We start from the raw sequence: 26,445 nt of genomic DNA, 5'->3' as shown, positions 1-26,445 counted from the left end.
GGACAAGTAAAAGTAGTTTTGTCTTGATCCTCAGGGGCAATCTGAATCTGATTGTATCCACTGAAGCCATCCAAGAAAGAAAATAATTTATTTCCTGCTAAAGTGTCTAATATTTGATCAATAAATGGAAGGGGAAAGTGGTCTTTTTGTGTTGCTTTATTGAATTCTCTATAGTCTACACAAATCCTCCACTTTCCATTCTTCTTTGGTACCACAACAAGTGGAGAGACCCATTTACTATCATGTGACAGTGTATGTGGGATCTGGGTTCAACTAGGCTAATGAAATTATTAATGGCATCGTCTTCTGTTTGGTCTTTGAAATCGAGAGCCTCTTATATGGTTAATGGAGATCTAATATTTTCGGTGAGATATGATACATGGTGCTTGTTATTTTTTATTATCGTGACACTTGGCTGTGTTGGGGGGTATAAGGCTAGATTCTTAATATTTGTCCCCCTAGAAATGGTCATATTACCTTGTCGACAACCAATATAAGAATTGGCAATTGCGAGCCAAGGTCTACCTAAGATCAATAGATGTCCATCAAGTCGGTTTTTGGAGTTTATTATCAGAAAATCGGCCGGATACTCCCAGGAATCAACAGATACCATGACATCCTATAGTGTGGCCTCTGGCCTAACTACAGATCGATCAGCCAGTTCTAATAAAGTGGAGGTCGGTTCTACTGATGTAATGCGCAGTTTTTGGCACATAGCGGTTGTTAAGATGTTAATTGCATCTCCTAGATCAACTAAGGCATTTGAGAAGGTTTGACCATAGATTTGTACTATTACTATTGGATTTCCAGGGTCTTCGTATTTAACGGGTGTTTCTTTTCCTGATAATAAGTCAGATAAAGTGCCAACTACTTGGATTTTTGGGTTATTTGTTATTGTCCTCCTTGGTTTCTTTATGCATAGTTCTTTGATAGTCTTTGCATATATCGAGACGTCTTGAATGGCTTGGAGGAGCGGGATTTTTATGTACAGGTTTCGTAATTCTCCCAGAATGTCAAAATCAAGATATTGTATAGGTCGAGGTATGATTAAACATTCTAGGAATGGAGGAGAGGATGTGGTTACTGGATCATGAATTTGTTGTCTGGTCACATCCTCTTTGTGTGATGGTTGTTCTACAGGCAACTGATTTTCAACTTGAGCTGTTTTATCTCCCTCTGTTTCAATGATACGCCCAGATCTTAATTGAAGGTCATTACACTCCCTTAGATCGGTTCCTATCTCTGGTGTTTCAATTATTTGAATGGACTGGACTGGTCTGTTATTTGGATTGGGATTGGGTTGGGCTGGGAGTTGCGGCCTTAAGTTAGACTAGGGGTTTTGTTGTAAGGCTGGAAGTGTAGGTTGAGGGATTGGGATGGTTCCTACTGGCTGATTCATTGGTCTTTGCCAGTTTGTCTACTAGGTTTGACTCTGTGAAGTAGGAGGAGTCCATTGTGGTGGAAAAACATTGTTTTGCCAATATGGTGGGGTATAGGGAAAATTTGGCCAATTGGATTGGCTTGCTTGACTCGGCCATGGAGATGATGAAGGGAATGATTGTTGTGACCAATTCGGGAAGGGATGTTAATTTTGCCACATTGATTTATATTGTTGAGCATGGTATTGCTGAGTCTGAAAAGAAAAAGCTAGGTCTGAAAAGATACCTGTCTGTCGCGGCTGCCACTGAAGGCACTGATTAAGTAGATACACTGGTTCTGGCTCTTCTTCTACTTCTTTGTATATTGCTTTCAATCCAAGGAGTGAAGGGCAACTCTCCGTAGAGTGGTCTTTTGTACAAATGGGGGAAACTCGAACTGCATCTAATGGACATTCCTTATGGCTATGTTTCTTTTTGCATCTGGGACAGAAGATTGCCAAATTCTGTTCTGCTTCTGCTTGCTTTTGTTTAGCCTGCATAATATCAAGTTGTGTTGTCAGCGTCCCCAATATGTCAATTTTAAAATTTTCTAATAAATTTCCAATTTCTGCATGAGTTACTCCTTCTGCCGAAATTCTATTATCTCTTACAAATCAATCATGCTCTGCTGGTTTTAGTCTTGTGCTGCCTCTCGAACTCCTAATACATAAATCAATAATGTCAGCAAAATTTTCTTGATAAATATCTCCTTTCGCCATAATGTTTAATGTCTCAATCCATTGTTCCTTCATTCCCCTAATTAATGTTGTTTTTAATACATTATCAAGTAAGGGTAATGATGCATAAGGAGATCTTTGAAGATTATACTAGAATCATTCAACATACTCTTCTAATGTTTCATTTGGTTTAGCTATCATCTGAAATATTTCATCTTTTAACTCTCGAGACCTGCAATAGTCCTGATATTTTTTTAGAAAAGACTCTTTCATTTGATCCCAATTATTTATAACACCACCACCTAATCCCATAAACCATCGTAAAGCAGCTCCTTTTAATGTAGAAGGAAATAATTTCAGTTTTTGGGGATTGGTGGTATAGTCATATCCTCTACACAGCACATCGAATTCAAACAAGAATGCATCCGGATCTTCTAATGTAAGCCCATGGAATGTAGGGATATGCTGGAAGAGAATTGCTTTCATAGGTGCATTGGCTGCAGTATCCACAATGGGGTATTGCAGTGTAGAGGTTTGGTTGTTAGGCTGATTCTGGGCCATTTGGTCAAATATGTGCCAATAGCCTTCTGAGATATCTAGGAGGGTATTCCTAGGTTGTCGAGGGGGAATGGCTCTAATGGGGATGGCCTTGACAGTACTTCCTTTGTCTGGGATGATGAGAGTGCCTAATGTCTGAGGGGATTTAGGTTCTCGAATTTCATTATGAATGATTTTTGTAGCACTTCCCTTATCTGGGTTGCTTAATGGCTGAATTACCCTAAGAGGAGATTTTGGTTCTTCTGCTTCTCCTGTTTCTCCCCTTCCTTCACAGAGATTGCTAAGGTTCCCTTCTTGCAATGATTTTGGGCTAGAATTTTCAATTTCTTAAAAAACCTTGCTCTTCGGTTTGACTATGCACCTCAACAAAGGCTACAGATGGTGATCCTGTGGCCGGAAGGGAACTAGTAGGCCATCTAGAAGTAACTTTTCTAGGTCCTACTGAAGGCTGAGATTCTGCTTTCTTAAGGATTTCATCTATAAAGGGTGATCGGCCAAGGGTCACCGGTCCCTTAGCTTTATCAGGCTTGGGTAGAGGTTTGGGATTCTTTTATGGCTTTTTCTGCTTAGTCATGCACACAAATCAACTACTAGGTTCTACCCAAACAAAACAGTCACAAATCTACAGGAAAGCGGGCAGGGGAGCAGGGCTATTACATACTCCTTACGCAGGTTCTTACCTTCTGTTTTTAAAACCCAGTTCTTTCCTAACAAGTTCTTACACTACTCCGAAAAAGAAACAAATGGCTACACTCTTCCCTGGAAATGGCACCAAAAGCACCAAAATGTTGAACCGTAAAAAGGGTCTTTTTCACCTCTAATTACCTCACATTAACTTGTCAATCCAGGAACAATTTGTTATCTCAAAAAGTGTACTCAGTTTGAGGCTGTCATTTGTCAGAGTAATGCTAGTAGTATAGTGCTTAAGAAAATACAAGAGCAAATGGATGCTTAAAAGGAAATATACTTATAGCAAAATACTTTGAAGCTTAAATCATGCACTCGGAAAACTAAGCAATTTATCAGTCAAGGGTCCAGTGACAATAACTCATCCCTTTGGAAACTGATGTAACTAAAAGTAATCAAGGAACTGATCATCAATATGGGGACTAGACAGCAAATTCCAACGCCCACTACAGTTTCAAATCGTTCTGCACAACAAAGCAACAATAACGCAAATAACAGGAAATGGAACAACAATTAAGAAATGGAACAACAACTAGAAAATGTAACAGAAACTAAGTCTGATGAACAACAACACCTTAATCTAAAGAAACAAGTACAGTCCTACAAAAATCAAATGTCAATCTTTACTCAAAGGGTAAATTGGACAGTAAATAGAAATGGAACGACAACCAATTACCAATGAAACATAGAACAATGCTTAGAGCTGATTGTGAATATATAGTACCGAAGAAATAATACACACAGCACGCAAAGATGTTAAGGAAAACAATAATTTGAGTCTGATACTGCAAGTATTGATCCCGACTAGAAAGGATAACAATTGCAATTCAAAATGGAATGACAATGTCAATTGAACAACAATCGTATGAAGTATAAACCATAGACGAATACAATAATACCGACTTAGGAAGGTTACAGCTCGGTTACTTTGCAATTGAACAGCAATAGCATTCTTTAAAGAATATTGATGTTATATTAATGATTGTAAAGGAACAACAATGCGTTGTAGATCAGAATGCACAATACGATGTTGCAGAGAACGATATATAAAAATATAACAGAGTTGTGATATAAGATAACGAAACACACCAGATTACCTATTAAAACTGATAATACAAACCACACACGAACTAAAGATAATGATACAGGAGCAAGTGTTCCACCAGGGTCGGGCCCTTAGCCTCCAGGGATACACCACTTGAAGTTATTCCAGAATCACAGATAGAACAACAACCAGATTTATATTAAAGCATCAAGACAAAGTTACATTGGATCACTTCTCAACGAGAGTTGATGATCAAAGTTTCGAATACAGAGCAAAGTTACATGAAAATTAACAGTCCCTTGGGCTAGCAGTGCTACCCCTACTTATAACAGTTGAAGCAGAGATATCAAGGATGCAAAAATAGTTAAGCAACGGTCCCTCGGGATCAAAGGATCGTGAGGGATTCGCCAAACTGTTAATCCTCAGTTATCCGGTCGTTTTCTTGCGCTCAGTCGATATCTCCTTTTCCTTTCCTTGGCTGAGATGTTTTAATTTAGATCATCTTGTTTGCATATGGTTCCCCGCCAAAGGGACAGCGGTTAGCTTGGCCCTGTCTTTTTCTTTGGAGCGGCAATCTTTAGTTTTTCCCTTTTCCTGCATAAGAAATGGCAATTATTAGCATTTTCAGGTTACATATAAATCTTTATAGATTTGTCATGATTTCCCATTATCTACCTATTTCATGATGCAAAGATGTTACGAGTTGTAAAGAAAAGATGACAAAAGAGTCAATGAAATCATACCTTTTTCAATACTCCACACTAGGTAGGCAGGTTGGGTAACTTTTGTGTCGATATTTCTATGATGGGAAGATGGTGAGCACCCATGTTGCAGCTCTAAAGATCTTGACTTTGTACTATGAATAGAGTACTGCGACCATGTTGGGCTAGCCTCTCATTGATGTAAAATTTCAAAACTTAATAAAAGAAGAAGTCTCTTGAAATTTGTTGGCACATGGTTTTTGTTTCATTACCATTGATATTGTAATGTGATATGGCTATGTTTATGTTATGATTTCCATACATAACACTTAACAAATAAAATGAAGAAGTTGTAATAAAGATAATAGTGAGTGTAGTTATAATTCGGAAGTCATGTAATTGTAAGTTTTTCTTAACTCTGTGATGCACCTTGCTAGTGTCTCATGCCCATGATGGTGCGACAACCATGCAGTCGTGACAATAGTCATCAATCGTTTCATATGTTAAACCACATTTGGTCTCAAGACAATGATTTTGTACTCAGGTAGTGATGAAGTTTTTTTTTTATAAATGCTTAGAGTTTTTGGTTGTCACCATTTCCTCTCTCTTACATTTTTGCTATAGAAACTAGAATAATTACATTTATTGATGCAATTTATATGTGTTGATCAACATAATATTGATACACCAATTGGCATATAAAAGGTGGAAAATGCCACTATCAATGTATATCAAGTAGATTAGTAAATGTGGTTGTGCTAATTGCCAACCAACATTTATGGGGTGGATTCATCGACCATGGTTTACCATGGTTGACAAGTGTTGATAAGATTGATCGTGGTTGATGAGGTTGACTAATTTTGAAGATGGTTGATGTTTTCAATTGTTACATTCTTACTGTTGAAGATAATGGAGAATATGTAAATCTAGAGAGATTCAGTTCACGAGAGCCTTAGATTAGGAATTAGTTCCTATTTCTTAGGTAGTTGTTCTAACTTCTCTACTTGTGTGAAAGCTATGTATATTTTTTATTGTAAGATGAAAGGGTAGAGTGTTCTGCCATAGGTAGTCTCTAGGTGGAGCTCCTCACCTGTGAGTTGCCCAGTTTATCAATAAAGTTGAGTCTTCATTTTTTTAACATGGTATCAGAGCTCCACAGTTGGTGAGTCAAAGAAAGTATGCTTTGATAAGTGAGAGAGCAGCTAGTGTGAAGAAAGCCTCGCAAGGTGAGGAGGCAAAAAGCAACATGAATTGTTTTATTTTATTCACATGCATCATTTTTGTTCCTGTTGGAAGGAAAGCACTGACTATCATGTATTCGAAGGGAATAAGAGTGATGATTGCTCATTTCCTTACAATGATTCTATCCATTTCACCCCATAATCAAATATCTAAGAGCGAAGATCAAGATGGTATGTTCCGTTGGTGAGAGTCATGTGAAGGAGCAGTGGATGGATTAATAGTAGATCGGGCAGTTTTTTTAAACACTTCAAGCTGCATATCAAGCATTTTATAGGCAACATAGTGGAGTCATGGTGTGAGGTGTTGGAGCCTACACATGCCATCAGTTTTATGAAGGAGCTATCAGTTTTTAACATCCGAGAGTTTGTTGACACAGCGGAAGAGGAGCCCTTGTGGCCATGCATTTGATTCGAGCCCGAGTAGGTGTCGACGTAGTGGAAGAGAAGCCCGGAGCTACACGTGAAGCTATGGTGCTAGGTTGCAGTAGCAGAAGCATGGTGGTGCCTCACACATAATTTGTGTTGTCTTTTGGATTAGAAACCAAATAGTTGGATCGGTGAAGGCTCGTAGGTGCATTGGCGGACGCCGAAGTGCGTTGCACTTTTATACAGTGTTGCTTCAAGTGGACCCTGAGGGTTTCCATTACATTAGCATCCCACCGTGATCTCCGCAGTGTTGATTTTATGAAGGGTGTTTCCTGCATGAGGGTGTTACCCATTACTGCAACAAGCACTCGTTGTTGTGTGCTGCGTGCGAGGTGGAGATTGTGGTGAATTAAAGGGGCTGATAATGCTGGGTGTGACTAAATAAGAGTGTGTGGGAGACTGAGTTCTATGGAGGAGTTGCATGCTAACCTGGGTGGTGGTTTTTCTATTGGAAGGAGTCTGTAATGGAGGTGAGAGCAATGTTAGCAGGCCTAAGGCTGCCTCCTCCCACCCCTAATCTGCTCAAAAATTTTGAGAGCGATTGTAATGGTGCGGTGAGCATGGATTATAACTTTTTTTTTTAAATGTTTTTGGATTATTAAATTCTTGCATACATTTAAAAAGGGAAGAGGTTTTTTAAAAAAGGATTCCTTTTTGTTTAAAAAAAAACAAAGGGGCTCTTGTTTTTTTTAAATTCAATTGGGGAATGTTTTTTTAAATTGAGTCTCAAGCTTGTGTTTTGAGATTTCTCTTCGAATCTAGGATAGATCTGGTTTTCTCTTGCTAGAGGTCATTGTTTCTATTGATAAGATGAAAAATGAGATGGCAGAGGCTTAACTGAATGAGGGAAATAAGCGTGACAGTTCCAATTAGTTCAATTGGAAATTTAAGTTGCAGACCTTATTGGAGGGGAAAAATGCATGGGTGATTATAACCAGTGATGAGATGAAGCCAACCCTAGCCATAGGAGGAACAATAGCAACAATCGAGGACTAGGAAACAAGGGAGAACAAGGCAAAGGTGTTGCTCAAATTGTCAGTGAAAGATTGCATTATTCCTCATATTCAAGAATGTAAAGCTGCAGCAGACATCTAGAAAACTCTCAAAGACTTGTACGAGATCAGGTACACAAATCGCCTATTGTTTCTAAAGAGCAAGATTCTCTCCATTAAAATGGAGGATAATGAATCAATAACAGTATTCATCTCTCATATCAAGGAGCTTAAGAATAAGCTAGGCGACATTGGCGAAATATTATCAAACACTGATTTGGTCACGATTACCATGAATGGTGTGATTGACGACTATCAGATGTTTGTCACTAGGTGGAATGCGAGAGAAAAACCCCCAAAGTTTGAAGAATTGGCAGGGATGCTAATGCAGGAGGAGGAAAGGAAGATGACCCTAAAACCCTAGAGCTCAGATCTTGCTATAATGGAAAAGAAGAAGCCCTTCAGAGGAAAGACAAATGCAACACATAATAGCGGAGGAACTCCACAAAGAAATTCAACTCCATCTCAATGTATGTTTCCAAACAGAAGTGATTTAGGACCAAAAATGTTTTTATTGCAGTAAATTTGGTCATATGGCTAAAAATTTCCAGAAGAAGAAGTTCAATGAAGGTCAACAGAGACACAAGAAGCATGCAGGGCATCTGGCTGATGCAGATCAAAATTTGAATATCAAATTATTTATATCCGATTTTGTGTTGTCAATTAAGGAGGATGAAGCAAAAATCTGTTTCGTGGACTGAGGAGCCTCCTCCCATATGACAGGTAAGAGGCAATGGTTTAAATTTTTTAGAGAATCCAGCATTGGTACGAAAGTCTACCTTGGAGACAATACAGGGTATGAAATCAAGGAATATGGTGATGTCCCTGTATTACCTGATGGAAAAATTGAGCATATTCATGATGTTATGTATATACCTGAGATCAAAAAGAACCTGATTTATGTATCTAGAATAACAGATGAGGATTTTAAGGTAGAGTTCTTCAAATCTTATTGTGTAATTAAAGACATGTTGGATTGGATGAAGCCCATTGCAATAGGTGTATGTGTAGGAGGATTGTATAAAATGGATGTCATAAGTGTGTCACATCAAGCGTTGGCATCATCAGCCATGTCTGCAGAGAATCTATGGCATTAGAGATTTGAGCATTTAAACTTTAGTGACCTACTACTTCTTCAGAAAAAAGGTATGGTGAATGGTCTTCCTGTTTTGAAGAGTATGCATCTTGACTGTGAAGCATGTGCCCTTAGTAAATTACATAGAGATGAATTTCCTTCTATTGTTGATAGAAAGCAAAGGGATATACTTGAACTTGTACACATTGATCTATGTGGGCCAATGTAGAGAAGATCATTAGGAGGGGCCTACTTGGTGGGGATCCCGAGGAGGGACACGTAGCTATGACCATTTAATTCTTTCATTTTCGAATTAAAGTTAGTGGCAGGGTTTTGGTATATGGCTTTAATGTGGTTTATGGTATTTTGCCGCCCTTTGTACTAGCCTCAGGCTTGCAACCATGGGTTATCACTTTCGCCATGGGTATTTGGAATTTATTTCTTCTTTGCTATGGTTTGGCTCTGTGGGTGCTCGGTGCTTGCGCCTAGTTCTTGTGATGGTTGGTAAGTATCACGCCTTGCTTGTCCCATATGGTGGTTTGTTTTGCTTCACCTATTCCCTATGGTTTGTTGGTGTTGTGCCTCTACTCGCTCTCTGTGGTGATTCACTTCTTTGGTTTTTGGAGGGTTTCAGGTCATTTTCCACTCGCAAGTCTATTTGTCTCTGTCATTTGACTCAATCTTCGTTTATGCTTTGTTTTGTGGTGATTTGTGTGTTTGATGTTGGGTCTGGTGATGGTTTGACTCTTCAAACACAGGCTTCTGCCTAGCTGCTACACAGGACAGCTCACCGAACTCACTCTCAGGTAATCGTCTTGTTCCAATTGCAATTTCACCTTTCGTTTTTGAGGTTCTAATGTTCTAACTCCTTGGTGAATAGGCAGAACGTGTTCATGGCACTTCTACTGGGAGAAACCCTCTTTTGCGGGTCTTGACTCTCGTCCTCCATCGTGGAATCGGTCCTCCTCCAGGTAAAACCCTCGCTCCTCTTTCTGGTTAGTTGTTCACTATGTTTTGGTATCGCAGCCCTACCTAACCACTGCCCTATTCTACGGTGGGTTCAGGTCCTTCCAGGGGGACGTTGCTCCACGGATTCATCCTTGGGACTGTTTGTGGGCTTAGGGAAAACCTGGGTAGGGTCTTTCCATGGCTGTAGCTATTTCTTGCTTGCTTTGTTGCTTACTGTTACACAGTAATTTGTCATTGTCTTCACTTTAGTCTTCCTACTGTGTCATGTGTCCAAGTCATACATGCTCATGTTAGAAAAATGCTCTCTGATGTTGCCAAATGACCCACTTTTCCAAAGGTTTCTGCATCATTGCGTATGTTGGCTAAATAAACGCACTGATGAGTGCTCCAAAATAGTCCAGAAGCGCTGCCATCGCGGAAGTACACGTAATTCCCGTGATGTTCGAATTTCATGTGCCAACGCTACTATCGTTTGTAGTTTCCCGCGATGACCTAACTATCTATGTTATTCAGGAATGATGTCAGCGCAGCATACCAGTTATGTGCCCGTGATGATCTAGATTGGGTGAATTTGTTCCAACAGTTGACCTTCCAGATGACTCCAAACCTGGTTGTTGGCCTTGTTTATGTCACCCTCCTTTCTTTGGCGTGGTTGTTTCGTCATTTGTGCTACCTTCCTTGGAGATAAGCTCATCCTCCCACCTTTCATTGAGACTCCTTCTCCTATTTAAACTCCCACCATTGCTATGTGCTGCGAGTTTTTTGGATAGTTTTGGAATTCTTAGTCCTTGGAGTGTTGCTGATAGTATTGTGAGTTTGTTAGATAGCTGGTGTGATAAGTGTGGGATTGTTTGAGAGCTTGAGGAAGGTTGTGAAGTGCTTTTATCTTGTGTGAAACTTGTGAGTAAGAGAGACTTTTATTGGGAGATCCATCTTCAAGAGTGAATGCTTGAGGAACATGCTGGATGGACCCTCCTGAGAAGGCTTGTGACGTCAAGACCTGGGTTGTAAGCTTACTCTATTTTATATTTAATGCAATCAATGATGTTTTCCTATGTCTTGTATGTAATGTACTAGATAGCTCATGGCTTCTTGACTTTGTGGGTAAATAGATCATTTGTTGTATCCGGTTACCTGCTTCGTTGTATTTCCTTTGCTTTGTTTCAGGCTGATCACTCGTTAGGAGAAGGAAGTGGAAGCTGGAGCAATGCAACGGAACTCCATCGACCACCGGTTGAGGTAGGCCTCCAACTTGAACTATTTAAGGAGAATTGTTATTGATTTGTCCTTGTTTGTGACTAGACCCACTCTAGGGCTAGAAGGGTTGCCTCTGTCCATAGAGGGAACACTTTCCTACATCATAAATTGGTGACCATACTAGGGAGCTAGCCTTTGTTCTTTTCTTCTTTACTCTTGTCTTGGTTTTTGATTTGGTCTCTTTTGAAGTTTGGGGATTAATTATCAGCCTTTTGAGTTTCCTGGGTTGATCTGGGAAATACCTCTATTTGATTGAAGGGTTGACTGGTTTTGGTTCGGGAGTTTTTTTTCATTTGTCATTGTTTTTTGCATCATCGCGGATGATGTCATCGCCACTTTGTAGCTTTTTACCTGTGATGATCTTGGGTTGATAGCTTAATTCCCGCAATGACTCTTGAAATCGCATCATCGCGGAAAATAGGTGTTTTTCCGCGATCATCTCAGGTTGTCTGTGTAAAATTTCCGATGACATCTCGGGTTGTCTATGTAAAATTTGCGATCATCTCGGGTTGTTAGTGTACAACTTGCGATGATTCCTAAAAAATTGTTTCTATAACTTTACCTCCTGAATTCATCAATTTTTCTTATCCCCTGTTGTTCCTTGTCTCTCATTAGCTTGTTTTGATTGCTTTTGGTTAGGCGCATTGTCTCTTTGATTTAATTTGAGTGAGTCTTGTGTTTTTTAGACCATGTGAACTAGCCCTTTAGAATTTTCGTCGAGAAACCATTTGCTTGGGTTACCTGTCTGTTCAAGGTTCATCCACAACCATCTTATTGATTTGCTTGAGGCTTTTTCACTACTTTTTTCTTGCTGGTTGATTTTTAGTGTCGATTATTGAACCAATTTTTTATGTTGATTCGATTTCTTCACTACTAAGCATAGATCACAATTGTTTGGATCGATCAGTTCATGCTTGCTTGTTTACAAAAAGGAAAAATTAAAAGTTTGAATTCATTTAGCATACGAAAGTGAAAGTATATTTGCATTACGAATTTTCATATTTGAGAAATTGGAAAGCAAATTTTAAATCTTTCATTAGTCGTATCGATGCATTGTGAAATTAGTGTATTGATGCATTGTGTTTATTAGTGTTTGCATTCGCTTGTATTGGTTTGGGAATGATCTCTCTACCCTCCCATAGGTAGGTATTCATTGAAAAAAAAGAATATTTCATTCATTCTAGATGCATCCTAGGATCTGTTATATGCATACGGTAAGGCCTGAAAACTGAAACATAACCCATGAACTGAATAAATCTAACAACGCATTGGAACATAATGCACACATTTAGAGGTCTAGGCTAGAGACGTGCTCTGGCGTCATTAAACCTAGTCACTTTTGTTTCCACTCAAGGTACCTGATTCCTCCTTTTGTGACTCAATAGTGGTCTAGCACGGAATTTTTCTCCCACGTACTGTCGAGTATATGGGGAGACCCCACTAGGTTATCATCCTTTATCCATAGGAAGTCGTGTCTACCACCTTACAAGTCGTAACACACCGAACATAGCATTCAGGAAGATTGACTGCCATACAGAAAGTCCTTGGTTTTCATATGACTGCCAAGGTGTATATGCAGTTTTACGGATTTTTTTGGTTAACCTTTTGCCTAGTTCTCCAGAGTAGTCACTTTCGTTCCTTTTCGGACTCCCTAAAAGAAAAGGTCCAGCTGAGCACTTGTCACTTCAAGTTCATTAAATATTCGAAGGCAACTAGAGTCATCTTTTTTCCTTTTCTCGACTCTTTAAAAATGAAAAGGTCAAGTCTTGTTCCTGCGTCTTAAAATTCATTCGACCACGATTCACATTTACTTGGTTAGATCTTGTTTGTGTTAGCTTGAGTAGGGTTCTTTCTCGTTCTCGACGGTGACATCCCCCGAGCCTACCGGCCAAGGTTTTCCTTCAGATGGAAATCTTGGCCTGTTTCCTTCCTTTGGAAATGCAGGTGCTCCGTATATGGCAACATTGTCTTTCCCTGGGTTAACCATCGATTTGCTCGTATGGTTGTTTTCAACCTCGGTGGTCCTGAGTGTCATGACTCCTATTCCACCACCCCCTTCGTCCGAACCACGACATGTTGATTCCAAGGTTGAGCCTACGCCTTCTTCCCCTGTTTCCTCCTCCTCCTTTCCTCCTTCGCCTGGTGAAAGCTCCATATCTAGTAACCAGGAGACTAAGAAGAAGAAGAAGAAGATGAAGAAGAAGAAGAAGTCCGATAAATCCAAGGCCACCTGTGCAGTTACCGCTCTGAGTCCATCTTAGGTCAAACCACCTCTTGCTACTTTGCGGAAGGTTAAGTTTCCTTGTAAGTTATGCAAGGGTGACCATCTTCTTTGTGATTATCCTGGCGTTCCAAGGATCCTAGAAGTATGGTCTCACGACTTGGTTCGTCCCTCATCGTCCTTTGAAGCTCAAGGCGATGCTATTCTAGCAACTGGCAATGGTAAGAAGGAAGGGAAGATTCAATTCCCCTGTAGACTGTGTGAAGGCATCCATCCCCTTCACCTTTGTCCACTCATGGATAAAGCTTCCACCATTTTGGAAAGTCTTACAGCTTCTTCACCCCAACTTCCTATTGGTTATCAGCAGCTCTCTCCAGACCCTCCTTCCATCGACAAAGAGATTGACTAGGATTCTTCTCTTGTCCGTCCTCCTTCTTCCGAGCTTGGCTGTGCTAAGCCTGTTCCAGACCAACCATTGATCGGAAAGAGTGTCGACTCCGGATCAACACCTATTGATCGCTCTATCGCGGAAGAGCATCATGCTCATGTTATTCTCGTCTCCTCAGATTCTCCAGAGTCCGGAAACGACACTCCTATCCCAGCTGATCGGGGGAGTCCTTCTCCGGTTCCTAGGGGGCATGGGGGCAATCATACAATTACCCCACCAAGTAGTTTGGTCATCACTTTCGATTGGAGTCACTTGACTGCTTTCCACCTTCCATCCTATGTGCCTTTCTATATTACAGTACACGCCTACGATAAGGCAGTACCTAGCATTGTTCTGGATGAGGGTGCATCTATCAGTCTTATGCCTTCCACTACTTGGCAAGTTTTGGGCTCCCCACAGCTTATGCCAGTCACGCAAAATCTATTGCCGTTTGACGGCGGAACCAGTAAACCTTTAGGGATCCTCCTGAAGCTTCCTGTCACTTTGGGGGGCAAAATCGTCTGTATCAACGTGATGGTTTTCCAAGGTGCTTTAGATTTCAGTCTTCTCCTTGGTCGTGACTATGTTTATGCCATGGGGCCCTTGTCTCTTAACTTTTTCTTGTGGCTTGTTTTCCACACGATGGAAGAATGGTGACTATCGATCAATTATCATTCATGCGTCCCTCAGTGCCTCCTGCACAGCCATCACCCCTTATTGGTTCTTGCTCGCCAACAGTACCTTCCTTGCCACAAGTCAATTATGTGGCTACCTATTCCATCTCCGCCTCTACTGATGACCATGTAGTTGTTCTAGTACAAGATGTACTTGGGGCCTTGGAACCCGACCTGTCCATTGGTACATCCAAACATGGGCTCCTCCCAGAGTTCGTTTCTTCCATTTCGTGAAGACCTCGTGGGAGCCACATTCTTGGATGGCCCATGAACAAGGTCACGAGCATAGTTCCTGATCTTGTGTCAAGCTCGTTAACAAATGAAATAAGGGCTACGAGCATAGTTCCCGATCTTGTGTCAAGCTCGCTTAAAAATGAAACAAGGGTTATGAGGATGGTTCTGTTACTATGTCAACTTCGTTAAAAAATGAAACAAGGAGTGTCGAGCATAGTTCCTGATCTTGTGTCAAGCTCCTTCCAAAATGAAACAAGGGTTATGAGGATAGTTCTTTCACCATGTCAACCTCATTAAAAAATGAAACAATCTCCCTTTCCAAATCGAGTCTTTGTTTAAGATCTCGTAAAATCCAAGTTGAGTCTTTCTAAGATCTCGGAAGTGAACCTTCATTCCCTCCACCTTATTGAATGCAATGAAGCTTGGGGGGCATGTACCTCGATTTGCATCATTATGCTGGGGGCATGCGAACTTATAACAAGCATAGTTTTTCATTTCAAGCTTGTGTAAACATGAAACCGAATCCAAGCAGAATTCTCCATGGTTCGAGCTTGTGTAAAAATGAACCCATACCTGATTTACACCTCGTGATTGCCGTTGTTATCTGCTAAATTCTACTAGATGAGCCTTGGTTGTTTCATTCCATTGCCACCATCTCTTTGGCCGATCATATGATTTCACTTGGTTGTTTTTCCTTTCCCGAGGAACTGCGGCGATGAGTGGTTTTATTAGCCAGCCTCTTGACCATTACATGTTTTGAGCAGTTCCACCATTGCCGGAACCAGTTGCTACCCTTTATACCACTTGTTCCTCCAGGACGAGTCTCCTTTAAGCTCTTTTCAGACTCGTAAAAGATGAAAAGATTGCCGAGTATTTTTCCTTTTTTGACTCGTTAAAGAGAATAAAAATGGAAGTCGTATTTAAGCTCTTTTCCGAATTGAAGAATGAAAATATGGCCAAGTTTCCCTCTTGACTCGTTAAAAGAAACGAGAGGCGGTCGCCTTTAAGCTCTTTTTTCGACCATTTAAATGCAAAAAAGATCGTTGGGCTTTTGTCATTTCGAGCTCGTTATTGGTTGCAGAATGACGTGCTTCTGACTTCTTTTCTACTTTTTCGGGTCAAAGTCACTACTTACGAAAATTACTCCTCGATCGTAATGGTCAGGTGGTTCTTTCGAGTATTGTTTTATACTTTTTTGGGCTCCGGAGACACAACTCTACGAAAAACGACCCCCCTGGAGTTTTCTTTTCCGTGTCTTTTTCAAACTCTCTAACCATGAAAAAGACTCTGAGTTTTGCCTATGTCGGACTCGTTAAACCCTGATGACATTAGACTCGTCACCATGACGAGACTCGAGCTTCTCCTTCCTAGGGCTCGTTAAACTATTACTAGGTTGGACTCAACAACAGGTTTATCGTTGATTGTCTATGGTAGCTAGTCACTCTTGAACATCGACACTTTGCTTCTTGTCAGGTTGGGACATCCATCCATTGTCATTTGGCCTTCCGTGGGTTTGGGTTATCATTCTAGCCTCATTCCATCAGATTCATGCCGTTTCCATCGAGCCTCTGATCTTTTGCTGCCTGAATGCCGCCACACCCCCCCCGGAGTCGTGTTGCCGATATGTTCAAGAGTATAATCCTTCTGTAGTTTACACCCTTGCCTTCTCCTCTGATACTCTATTTTTCATCTACCACTTGTTCCTTATCTCGTGTCATTGATGGGGGAAACATTATGGCCCTCCTGCAACGGGTTGTCTCCTGTCGACATCAGCTCATTATCCAGGAGATTAACCTAGAGATCCCCTTTGGTACCTTAGAGCTTGCATGCCTCAATGGCAAGTTCTTCGCACCTGACGATCGACTTTCATCATTGGTCGTCGATTGGGTGATTCCAAGAGTGTTCGACTTCAGCTCCTTTTTCACACCCCGTGGATTGTGCTAGACTATACCTTGACAGCCATTGGCATTATTGGTGATTTCTCTCGTGCTTGTTAACGGTTTTCATCATTGACCAGTAATCAAGCGATATTTTATCATGCTCGACTTCAACACATCTATTCGCATGTTAGAATTTGTACTATGATCGGATGGGTTCAAGACCCCGAACTCAGATTACACATGTTCGGGTTGCGTGGATTGGTTTATGATTACATGAATCATTGATGAATAGCTGCGACCATACCTGAGTCTTCATGGATGGCTGTGACCATACCTTTATCATCATCATGGTCTTATTAGCTGGATGGCTGCGTCCATACCACAGACCTATTTCGTATGTCTTTTGGATGGCTGCGCCCATGCCTAGAATATATGTAATTCATTATCAGAGATATCAGTTGTACTTGTGTGCAGGTTCTTCTGGATGGTGTTCCAGTTCAGTCAGTTTCGTAAAGAATTTCACCCATCCCTCTCTCTCGGGCTTCATACTTTAGGGGGCATCTATTACACAGTAATTTGTCACTGTCTTCGCTTCAGTCTTCCTACTGTGTCATGTGTCCAAGTCATACATTCTCATGTTAGACAAATGCTCTCTAATGTTGCCAAATGACCCACTTTTCCAAAGGTTTCTGCATCATCACGTTTGTTGGCCAAATAAACACGCTGATGAGCGCTCCAAAACAGTCCAGAAGCGCTGCCATCGCGGAAGTACACGTAATTCCCGCGATGGTCGAATTTCATGTGCCAGCGCTATTGTCGTCTGTAGTTTCCCGCGATGACCTGACTATCTATGTTATTCAAGAGCAATGTCAATGTGGCATACTAGTTATGTGCCCGCGATGATCTAGATTGGGCGAATTTGTTCCAACAGTCGGCCTTCCAGATGACTCCAGACCTGGTTGTTAGCCTTGCTTATGTCGCCCTCCTTTCTCTGGCGTGGTTGTTCCATCATTTGTGCTACCTTCCTTGGAGATAAGCTCATCCTCCCACCTTTCATGGAGACTCCTTCTCCTATTTAAACTCCCACCATTGCTATGTGCTGCAAGCTTTTTGGATAGTTTTGGAATTCTTAGTCTTTGGAGTGTTGTTGATAGTATTGTGAGTTTGCTAGATAGCTGGTGTGACAAGTGTGGGATTGTTTGAGAGCTTGAGGAAGGTTGTGAAGTGCTTTTATCTTGTGTGAAACTTGTGAGTAAGAGAGACTTGTATTGGGAGATCCATCTTCAAGAGTGAATGCTTGAGGAACATGCTGGATGGACCCTCCTAAGAAGGCTTGTGACGTCAAGACTTGGATTGTAAGCTTACTCTATTTTATATTTAATGCAATCAATGATGTTTTCCTATGTATTGTATGTAATGTACTAGATAGCTCATGACTTCTTGACTTTGTGGGTAAATAGATCATTTGTTGTATCCGGTTACGTGCTTTGTTGTATTTCCTTTGCTTTGTTTCAGGCTGATCACTCGTTAGGAGAAGGAAGCGGAAGCTGGAGCAGTAGCAACGGAACTCCATCGACCACCGGTTGAGGTAGGCCTCCAACTTGAACTATTTAAGGAGAATTGTTGTTGATTTGTCCTTGTTTTTGGCTAGACCCACTCTAGGGCTAGAGGGGTTGCCTCTTTCCGCAGAGGGAACACTTTCCTGCATCACACTTAATCTGTTTGTAATTGCTCTGTTGCTTGTTTTGTCTGTAATTGGTTACAACCCTTGGGGTTTATATTCCTCCGTGTATGGATGTGGTTCCATAGGTGTTCATGTCCTCACTATTTGATTGGCATTTAGTTTGTGAATTGTAATGTTTTTGGTTGTATGGGTTTCAAAACCCTCCACAATTCCAGGGTTATAGATTTTGTACAGTGAACTGTTAAATGGGAAATGAAAATGAAATGTACAAGAGTTGAATATAATGGTACCTGGTTTTTTTGTTGAGGAAAAAGGAAAAAAAATATATGTTCGTGTACCTCTGTTTGGTTCTCGGTTTGAGATTCTTCCTGTTACAAGATTCTTGCCAATGCTGTTCGGATTCTTTAATAAATTGTTTCACTATCTTACTTTCATTTTGATGCCTAAAACATCTATGCACAAGGAAAAATAATAAAACTACTCTACTTCCTTGATGACATATTTTAGAATTGTTTGTTTCTATAAAGATTCAAAATAGTTGTAAGTTACAATTTCTGAGCTCTCTCTCCTCTCTGGATGGCAACCCCTCCATAAGCTCTGGTTTTTCATTTTCAATGCATTATTAGCAGTTTCTTTACAGTTGAGGAACTGTTCCTCAGTTGTCTAACAACCTCTTTAAACAAGTCCCTAACTAATCCTATCTTGATCTGCTTGCCTAATTTTAAAAACAACTAATGGCTAAGTCAGCCTTAATTTTAAATGAAACAAAATAAAATAGAAACTCAAATTTTTTTCCTCTCTATCCAGCAAAATAAAATAAAATAAAAACATTTCCTAGTTGTCGCCTTTTCACTCGGATGCTTCTGCATCAGGCTCCTAGGGTAATTAAACTCATGGCTCCTGTCCATGAGCTATTCAACAGAGTACTCGGCACTTTGAATCTGGCCAGCATCTAACCAAGAACTATCTTCAATAGGAGGACCCTTCCACTTGACTAGGTACCACAAGTATTCTTTCCTTCGAGTCCGTCTGGCCACCTGGGTGTCTAGCATCTATTTGATCTTCAAAGGCTTTTCTAGGAGAATTTGTTTAATCCATGAATCTGAAAACCCAAAGGTTGTAACCGATTACAAACAGAACAAGCAACAGAGAAATTACAGACAAAGCAAGCAACAAAGCAAGCAAGAAACAACTACAACCACTGAAAGACCCTACTCGGGTTTTCCCTAAGCCCACGAACAGTCCCAAGGATGAATTCGTGGAGCAACATCCCCCTAGAAGGACCTGCACCCACCATAGAATAGGGCAGTGGTTAGATAGGGTTGCGATACTAAAACACAGTGAACAGCTAACCAGAAAGAGGAGTGAGGGTTTTACCTGGAGGAGGACCGATTCCACGATAGAGGGACAAGAGCCGAGACCTGCAACAGAGGGTTTCTCCTAGCAGAAGTGCCATGAATGCATTCTGCCTACTCACTAAGGAGTGAGAACGTTAGAACCTAAGAAAAGAAAGGTGACATTGCAATTGGAACAAGAGGATTACCTGAGAGCGAGTTCGTCGAGCCGTCCTGTGCAACAGCTAGGCAAGAACTTGTGTTTGCAAAGCTGAACCATCACCAAACTCAACATAAAACATACAGATCACCACAAAACAAAGAAGAAACGAAGCTTGAGCCAAATGATAGAGACAAATAGACTTGTGGGTGGAAAATGACATGAAACCCTCCAAAAATGAGAGAAGTGAATCACCACAGAGAGCGACCAAAGGCACATCACCAACAAACCACAGGGAACAAGTGAAGCATAGCAAACCACAATATGGGACAATCAAGGAACGATACTTACCAACCACCGTAAGAACCAGGGTAAAGCACCGAGCACCCACAGAGCCAAACCATAGCAAAGAATAAATGAATTCCAAATACCTTGGCGAAAGTGATAACCCATGGTTGCAAGCCCAAGGCTAGTACAAAGGGCGGGAAGAATACCATAAACCACATTAAATCCATATACCAAAACCCTACTACTAACTTTAATTCAAAAGCGAAAGAATTAAACGGTTATAGCTACATGTCCCTCCTCAGGATCGCCACCAATTTTTGGTATCATAGGTGTTCGTGCCCTCGTTGTTTGATTGGTGTTTAGTTTGTGAACTGTAATGTTTTTGGTTGTATGGGTTTCAGAACTCTCCATGATTCCAGGGTTATAGATTTTGTAAAGTGAACTATTAAATGGGAAATGAACATGAAATGCTTGAAGCATTGAATGTAATGGTACCTGGTTTTTTTTTGTTGAGGAAAAAGGAAAAAAATATATGTTGGTGTACCTATGTTTGGTTCTCGGTTTTAGATGCTTCCTGTTACAAGATTCTTGCCGTTGCTGTTCAGATTCTTTAATAAATTGTTTCACTATCTTGCTTTCATTCCGATGTCTAAAACATCTATGCACAAGGAAAAATAATAAAACTACTCTACTTCCTTAATGACAGATTTTAGAATTGTTTGTTTCTATAGAGGTTCAAAATAGTTGTAAGTTACAATTTCTGAGCTCTCTCTCGTCTCTGGATGGCAGCCCCTCCATGGGCTCTGGTTTTTCCTTTTCAATGCTGCAATTTATTTATAATTGAGGAACTGCTTCTCAGTTAATTTTCAGTTGTCTAACAGCTTCTTCAAGTAAGTCCCTAACTAATACTATCGTGATCTGCTTGCCTAATTTTAAAAACAACCAATGGATGATTCAACCTTAATTTTAAATGAAACAAAATAAAACAGAAACTCAAAATGCTTTCCTCTTTGTCCAGCAAAATAAAATAAAATAAAAACATTTCCCAGGTGTTTCCTTTTCACTCCAATGCTCTTGCATTAGGCTCCCGGGGTAAATTAAACTCATGGCTCCTGTCCATGAGCTCTTCAACTGAGTACCTGAAATTTTGAATCTAGTCAGCATCCAACCAAGAACTATCTTCAATAGGAGGACCCTTCCACTTCACTAGGTACCACAAGTATTCTTTCCTTCGATTCCATCTGGCCACTTGGGTGTCTAGGATGTGTTTGATCTGCAAAGGCTTTGCTAGGGGCATTTGTTTAATCCACGAATTCGAAACCCCAAGGGTTGTAACCGATTACATACAGAACAAGAAACAGAGAAATGATAGAGAAAGCAAGCAAGAAACAGCTACAGCCACAGAAAGACCCTACCCTGGCTTTCCCTAAGCCTGCAAACATTCCCAAGGATGAAGCCATGGAGAAACATCCCCCTGGAAGGACCTGCACCCACCATAGAATAGGGCAGCGGTTAGATAGGGCCTTAATACCAAAACACAGTGAACAACTAACTAGAAAGAGGAGCGAGGGTTTTACGTGGAGGAGGAACGATTCCATGATAGAGGATGAGAACCGAGGCCCGCAACATAAGGTTTTCTCCCATCATAAGTGACATGAACGCATTCTGCGTGCTCACCAAGGAGCGAGAACGTTAGAACCTCAAAAACGAAAGGTGAAATTGTAATTGGAACGAGAGGATTACCTGAGAGCGAGTTCACCGAGCCATCCTGTGCAGCAACTAGGCAGGAATCTGTGTTTGCACACCTGAACCATCACCAGACCCAACATCAAATATATAAATCACCACAAAACAAAGTAGAAAAGAAGCTTGAGCCAAATGATAGAAACAAATAGACTTGTGGGTGGGAAATGACCTAAAACCCTCCAAAAACTAGAGAAGTGAATCACCATAGAGCGCGAGCAGATGCACATCACCAACAAACCAAAAGGAACAATTGAAGCACAACAAACCAACATACGGGACAAGCAAGGCACGATACTTACCAACCATTGCAAGAACCAAGCGAAAGCATCAAGCACCCACAAAGCCAAACCATAGCAAAGAAGAAATGAATTCCAAATACCCTCGGCGAAAGTGATAACCCATGGTTGCAAGCCCGAGGCAGGTACAAAGGGTGGGCACAATACCATAAACCACATTAAATCCATATACCAAAACCCTGCCACTAACTTTAATTCGAAAGCGAAAGAATTAAACGATCACAGCTATGTGTCCCTCCTCGGGATCGGCACCAATTTTTGGTATCAAAGGTGTATGTGCCCTCGTTGTTTGATTGGCATTTAGTTTGTGAACTGTAATGCTTTTGGTTGTATGGGTTTCAGAACCCTGCACGATTCCAGGGTTATAGATTTTGTACATTGAACTATTAAGTGGGAAATGAAAATGAAATGTACAGGAAATGCTTGAAGTGCTAAATATAATGGTACCTGGTTTTTTTGTTGAGGAAAAAGGAAAAAAATATATGTTGGTGTACCTATGTTTGGTTCTCGGTTTGAGATGCTTCCTGTTACAAGATTCTTGTCGATGCTGTTGGGATTCTTTAATAAATTGTTTCACTGTCTTGCTTTCATTTCGATGCCTAAAACATCTATGCACAAGGAAAAATAATAAAACTACTCTACTTCCTTAATGGCAGATTTTAGAATTGTTTGTTTCTATGGAGATTCAAAATAGTTGTAAGTTACAATTTCTGAGCTCTCTCTCCTCTCTGGATGGTAGCCACTCCATGAGCTCTAGTTTTTCCTTTTCGATGCATTATTAGTAGTTTCTTTATAGTTGAAGAACTATTCCTCAGTTAATTTTCAGTTGTCTAACAACTTCTTTAAACAAGTCCCTAACTAATCATATCTTGATCTACTTGCCTAATTTTAAAAACAACCAATGGCTGAGTCAGCCTTAATTTTAAATGAAACAAAATAAAATAAAAACTCAAAATATTTTCCTCTCTGTCCAGCAAAATAAAATAAAATAAAAGCATTTCCTAGCTATTGCCTTTTCACTCGGATGCTCCTGCATCACTACTATTTTATTATTTATGTTGATGAATGTACAAGGTTCACCTGGGTGTATTTCCTCGGGCGAAAAAGTCATGCTTTTGAATACTTCAAGAAATTTAGAAGTATGATTGAGAAGCAAACAAGAAAGTTCATCAAAATTCTTCGCTCATACCAAGGTCGAGAATTCAAGAAGGGTGACTTCATCAAATAGTGCAAAGAACATGGAATACAACAACAGTTCACAACACCTTACACTCCTGAGCAAAATGGGGTTGCAGAGAGAAAAACTAGAACCCTCATGGAGTGTGCCGGCAGTATGTTGAAAGGCAAGAATCTGACCAATGGTTTTTGGGCAGAAGTTGTAAACATTGCAGTGTATCTTAAGAATGGGAGTCTTACTAAGTGTCTAGATTATATAACTTCTTTTGAAGCATTGTTTGGCTTCAAGTATGCAATAAGTCATCTTAGAGTCTTTGGAGGTAAGGCTTTTTCACATGTCCACAAAGAAGATAAGAAGAAGTTAGATTCAAAAGCCATTAAGTGTAACTTTGTTGGATACTGCAGTGAGTTTAAGGCTTATAAGTTGTTTAATCCTTCTACTCACAGGTGTTTGCAAGCAGAGATGTGGTGTTTCATGAACAGTTATATGATGGGAACCCTGTTCGTAGTGATGAAGAATGAAATGCACCTTTACTATTAGAAGAAGGTGATGAAACAGATGCTGGTGAGAAACAACAACAACAACAACAACAACAACAGAAAGAAGAAGTGGCTGATTAAATCAAGTTTGAAACTAGTCTGCAGAGGGGAGATAAGAACAAGTTTGAAGCCAGTCCACCACTCATGAGATCAGGTAAGAAAACTCAATTGAGAGAAAAATATAGGGAGAATGCTTTTATAACTAGTATGTTAAGTGTTGTTGAACCCTCTAGTTATAGAGAAGCTAGTCGATATAGTGAATGGAGGGTAGCCATGAAAGAGGAATATGAATCAATACTTAAAAAAAAAACATGGGATCTAGTTGAGTTACCTGAAGGCAAACAACCCATAGGTTGTAAATGGTTATACATGCCTAAGTTTAAAGCAGATGGGAGTATAGACAAATATAAAGCTAGGTTGGTTGCAAAGGGGTATTCGAAAAAAAAGGTATTAACTATGAGGAAACCTTCGCCCCTGTAGCTCAATTAAACACAACCATAATGTTAATTTCTTTAGCTACCAAACATCATTGGGCAATAAACTAGCTAGATGTGAAATATGCATTCTTACATGGCGAATTAAAAGAAGAAGTGTATTTAGTGCAACCTGAGGGGTTTGTTAAACAAGGGGAAGAACATTTAGTCTGTAGATTGAAGAAGTCATTGTATGGACTAAAATAGGCACCCAGGTCCTGGTATGACAAAATTGATTCATTTTTCCTACAGCATAGTTATAAAAGAAGCAAGAATGACCCTAATCTGTACACCATGTTTGACAAAGAGGGGCGAATTGTTTTGATTTATTTATATGTATATGATCTTATAATTACAGGAAATGTAGATGAACTCAATAAATAAATCAAAGAGCATATGTCACACGAAAATTTACGAGGTGAAAGACCTTGGAGAGCTACACTACTGTTTCCATCTAGAAGTTTGGAGGCATTCTGGCCAGACTTTTCTGTCACAGGATAAGTATGTGAGGAGCTTACTGAAAAAGTTCAGAATAGATTAGTGAGAAACTGCAACAGTGCCTTTACCGCAGAATACCAAACTTCAGAATGATGATGGTTCTAAAGAGGTAGATGCAACATTGTATAGAGAGCTGGTTGGGAGTCTCATCTACTTGACTAAAACTAGGCCGGATTTGACTTATGCAATTAGTGTATTGAGCCAATTCATGTCAAAGCCTCTTGAGAGTCATTGGGTTGCAGCGAAAGGTGTCTTACGGTATCTACAAAGAACATAGGACTTTAGTATTATTTATACTTATTCGTTTAATGTTAGATTGACAGGTTTTTCAGACTCCGATTGGGCTGTTAATGTACATGACAGATGATCAATAATAGTCCATGCATTTAGCATTAGGTTTGGGGTCATTACATGGAGCAACAAAAAGGTAGAACACATTATCCTTGTCTTCAATAGAAGCTCAGTATCAAGCGATGCGTGCAACAACTTGTGAAGCAATTTGGTTGAGGAGACTTCTCCATGATGTTGGAGAAGAACATAAGGTTGCAACAACTATCAAATGTAGCAAAGCTCTATCAAACTTGCAAATAATCCAGTATTCCATAAAAACACAAAGCACATTGAGAAAGTTCAGTCAAAAGAAATTCATATTAAATATTGTAATACTTGTGACAATGTTGCTCATATTTTGACTAAGCCTCTCAGTAGAATCAAGTTTGAATTGTTTAGGGAAATGTTAGGAATACTTGTGAACCTCTTTCTCCATTAAGGGGGAGTTTTGAAGAAAATGGAGAATATGTAAATCTGGAGAGATTCGGTTAACTAAAGCCTTAGATTAGGAATTAGTTCCTATTTCTTAGGCAATTGTTCTAACTTTCCTATTTGTGTGAAAGCTATATATATTTTTTATTATAAGATGAAAGGGTAGAGCGTTCTACAAGAGGTAGTCTCCAGGTAGAGCTCCTCACTTGTGAGGTGCCCAGTTTATCAATATAGTTGATTCTTCAGTCTCTAGGTAGAGCTCCTCACCTGTGAGGTGCCCAGTTTATCAATATAGTTGATTCTTCAATTTTTTAACGGTTACAATGATGTTCAACATGGTTGATATTACATTAATGTTTATATTAATGTCACAAAAAAGGTTTCAATTGTGATAGAAGAGGGTGGACGAGGTTGACCATTGTTGAAGAGTGGAGTGTTGACTATCATTAATTGAGGTAGCCCATGGTTAATGGAGCTACCATGGTCAACCTTGTTAGCCCATCGTCAATCAAGGTTGACATGACCTTCGTGGATTATGTTTGATTATCCCTTTCATGGTTCATGAGGGATATAAAAGGATTATAGTTGACAGTGATTGATTGTAGACAAAAGATTATAGTTGGTTTATCTAATATTGAATCTGCATTTACCTCATATTCAATATACAACATCATCTTCTCTTCAACGAAAAATTATTTATTTATTTTATCACTGATTTCTTTTCAAATATTACATATCCATTTAATGTTAAATATTATAGAAACTACACTATTAAACAACAATAACATACCATCTCAATCTTAACACTCATGCTGCTCATGAATCTTGACGCTGAGTCTTGTTGTCCACTCAGCGTCCACGTCGAGCGCATCAACCATAGGAATAAACTCACCGTGAAATTTTGGTATATAATCAAAACATGATATGACTTATTGGCCCCAGTACT

The sequence above is a fragment of the Pinus tabuliformis genome, chromosome 1_2, assembly GCF_031772625.1.
Source record: "Pinus tabuliformis cultivar Carrire ecotype Pingquan chromosome 1_2, CPIR1, whole genome shotgun sequence".
Lineage (NCBI taxonomy): Eukaryota > Viridiplantae > Streptophyta > Pinopsida > Pinales > Pinaceae > Pinus > Pinus tabuliformis.
This window is presented reverse-complemented; position numbering follows the sequence as displayed.